The following is a 3,370-nucleotide window of genomic DNA, read 5'->3' on the forward strand; positions in this document are numbered from 1 at the left end:
CTGGTTTTGATTGTATGGTCTAAATGGGGGCTGAGACGCTTGAGGATTTTGTGGAATTGTTGGTCCATTCTGTTGGAGTCCTTGAGACCATGAAAAAATTGGGTGGTCTCTCCATCCAGGGTTATATGTGTTGGAGTATGGGTTGTAATTCGATGGTTTTCTCATTACACCTATGGCATTGGCTTGATCTGAGTATGAGTCATGGTCATGTGGCTCTGTTGATTTAGCAGTAGATAACGATGCTATTTGTCGAGAGAGACCTTCAATTATCGCTTTGACTTCTTTAATTTCTGAACTTGACTTGCCAATGTGAACCTCATTTACTCCCTTAATCCTTCTAGTATTCCTGAGTGATCGACTCCGTTGTTGGGAATTATCCGCTTGTCGCTGGAAGAATTCCCAAATTTCTGATGCACTTTTTGACATTAGCTCTCCTCCACTTGTTGCCATTAACCATTCTTGCACATTTGGCAATAATCCCTCCAAAAAGTATTGGCATTGGTGCCATTTCTCGTACCCATGATGTGGATACTTCAAGAGTAGCCCATTGAATCGCTCCCATGTTTCGAAAAACTGCTCGTCTTCTCTCTGTGTAAACTCTGAAATTTCCCTGCGAATAGCATTGGTTTTATGCACTGGGAAATATTTATTCAAAAATTTCGTTACCATTTGTTCCCATGATGAAATGCTATTAGCAGGTAAAGTATTTAACCATGAACGAGCTCTATCCTTTAAAGAAAATGGGAATAGTCTAAGTTTAACATCATCATCTGAAAAATTCTCGTATTTAAAAGTTTGACAAATAGCATGAAAATCATTCAGATGATTATATGGGTCCTCATTTTCTAGGCCATAGAATGTTGGGAGACAATTTAGCACACTAGGTTTTAGTTCAAAGCTCCTAGCAGCTACATTTGGGTATCTTATGCATGATGTGCTCAAATTAGCTAAAGGACTGAAGTAGTCCTTAAATGTCCTCTCATGTGGTTGCAAATCCATTTTATTTTTAATTTGTTTGTGTGTGCGAAGTGTTTTTTCTAATTCAAGGTCTATAGGTTCAAGATTAGATAATAATGACCTACGACCATGCATGCAAAACAAATAAAATAAAAATAAAGATGGGAACAAAACAACTAAAAATAAAGAAGAGAGAGAAATTACGATACTAACCTTATTGCGCTATTACAACCTTTCTATAAAAATACACAAAAATAAATACGTGAAATTAACTAAAAATTAAATTAATAAAATAAAAAAATTACAAAGAAAAATAAATTAAAAATTAAATTATAGAATTTTAAAGAAGAGAAAAAGAAAAGAAATACTGACCTTTAAATGTAGATTCACTTTTTTTTTCTTTTTTTTAATAAAAAAAATACAAGAAAATAAATAAACGAAATTATTCACAAAAATTAATTCTATGAATTAAAATTACTTACCTCCCTAGCAACGGCGCCAAAAACTTATTGTGCAAATTTTATTGAACTCGCAAGTGCACGAATCTATTGTAATATAGATCAATGGTGACGAGTGTCGATCCCACGAGGAGGTGAATTTTAATTATATGTAGAATTAATTTTATAAATGGTTGGTTGAAATTGTGGTGGAAGTGATTTAAATTATCCTAAAATTGGAATTGTAATGGCGACAATAAATTGAAGCAAAATCTATTGAAATGACGTACTTGGGTATCTGGATCCGTATCAACATGCATCATGTATCAACATGCATCGTGGGCTAAATAATTCGTATTAATGCCAATTAAATCATGAGGGGGGAATCCACACCTCATGAACCACGCTCTAATCATTATGGTGCTAACGGCTTATCGTGCCAAATAATAATAACCTTGTACTAGAGGGCCGGTGAAACCAAGGCGGTACTAGACAAGATTAGTATTATTTGTCGACGAGAAGTCAAAACATCCACAAAAACTAGAGGGAAAGAGAAAATAAATTTACCAAATAAAACCCATGACACATGTTGAGACTTCACTTTTAACCTAAGCTTGAAAGAAATTAGCCACTCATAATTGAACTAGGGGCAAAATGGAAATTTATTAAAATACGAAGAAAATACAAGATGGAGAGGGAATTACAGAAAATGGAGTCCAAAAATGGATTCAGAGATATCAAATTAAGGGTGAGAGGCCCTTTTTTTATAGATACATGGAGTAAATCATGGCCATCGGATTAAAAACAGTTTGGACGCTCAGGATTGGGCCACGTCATCAGTCAACAGTACGCGGTTTGACCACGCGGATGAACAGTAACACGGTTTGACCCGGATGAACAGTAACGCGGTTTGGTTGAACATAATCCTGTGTGATGCATGTACCATACGCGAGATTTTTCGTCCACTGATATGCTGCCACATCACCATCACCAGTACATAAGAATTTTAGCCCAATAGGATTGTGACACCTCATCAGTCAATGCCACGTCATCATCCGTCTATGTGAACAGTGTCGTGAACAGTAACGTATATAGTACCGTACACATGAATACTACCGTACATGTGAACAGTGCTATTTTTCCTTTTATGCTCCTCTTAAGGTTTTCGACCGTCCTGAGTTCAAAAGTGATGTCCGTTTTGCCATCTGATCTCTCGTTTATTGTGAAATAACTATGATGCCCCTAAAATACATAAAATACTTAATTAAAATAAAACAAACGGAATTAAATCAAAAGAAGGTTAAATTCATAAAAGTAAAGGTGTTAGTAAGACTTGAAATGTAAAATGACGGTTTTCTCTTTTATAAATATGCATTTTCTAACACTTAACACTAGTCCTTCATGACCACACAAAACATGTGGAGGTTGACAAGCATTTCATCAAGGAGAATATAGATAATGGATTGGTTCATATGAAGCACATTCCTACTTGAGAACAAGTGGCTGATGTCTTTACCAAAGGACTACACACAAAACCGTTCGATTTTCTAGTTGGCAAGCTGGCTATGTAGGATATCTTCAAACCAGCTTGAGGGGGAGTGTTAGAAAATTAGAAAAAAAATATATGTGCTGTAATTATATATTAGTTGTAAATTAGTCATTAGCTGTAACATAGCTATTTAGTGCAAATCTATGTATTTTAGGAAAATCTACCTAGAAATTATTCTTTCCTTAAATCAGTGATTTAGTTTCCTGATTTAATGGTTTTATGTGTGCTGTAAATCTCTATAAAAGAACAATCTCAATGACAGAATGATTATGATGTGCAAACCTATTTTTCAAGTCCAATATTAATCAAATACAATTTAGTCTAAGACAATAAACTAACTACCTATTGAAATGATCTTAACAATCGGTAAAAATATCCAAACAAAGCACTGCCAATAATAAAAAGTTTAAAACTAGGGAGACTAATT

At 34.6% G+C, this 3,370-nt stretch overlaps 1 non-coding gene across 1 annotated transcript; it reads left to right on the forward strand.

Annotated features, from left to right (window-relative positions):
* Nucleotides 1-514: 514 nt before the first annotated feature.
* On the forward strand, nucleotides 515-618 carry LOC112101280. The gene has a single exon (XR_002907407.1). It is a non-coding gene; the product is annotated as a small nucleolar RNA R71 (small nucleolar RNA).
* The last annotated feature ends 2,752 nt before the right edge of the window (nucleotides 619-3,370 follow it).

Source organism: Citrus clementina, unplaced genomic scaffold (genome assembly GCF_000493195.1).
Source record: "Citrus clementina cultivar Clemenules unplaced genomic scaffold, Citrus_clementina_v1.0 scaffold_2, whole genome shotgun sequence".
Classification (NCBI taxonomy): Eukaryota; Viridiplantae; Streptophyta; class Magnoliopsida; order Sapindales; family Rutaceae; genus Citrus; species Citrus x clementina.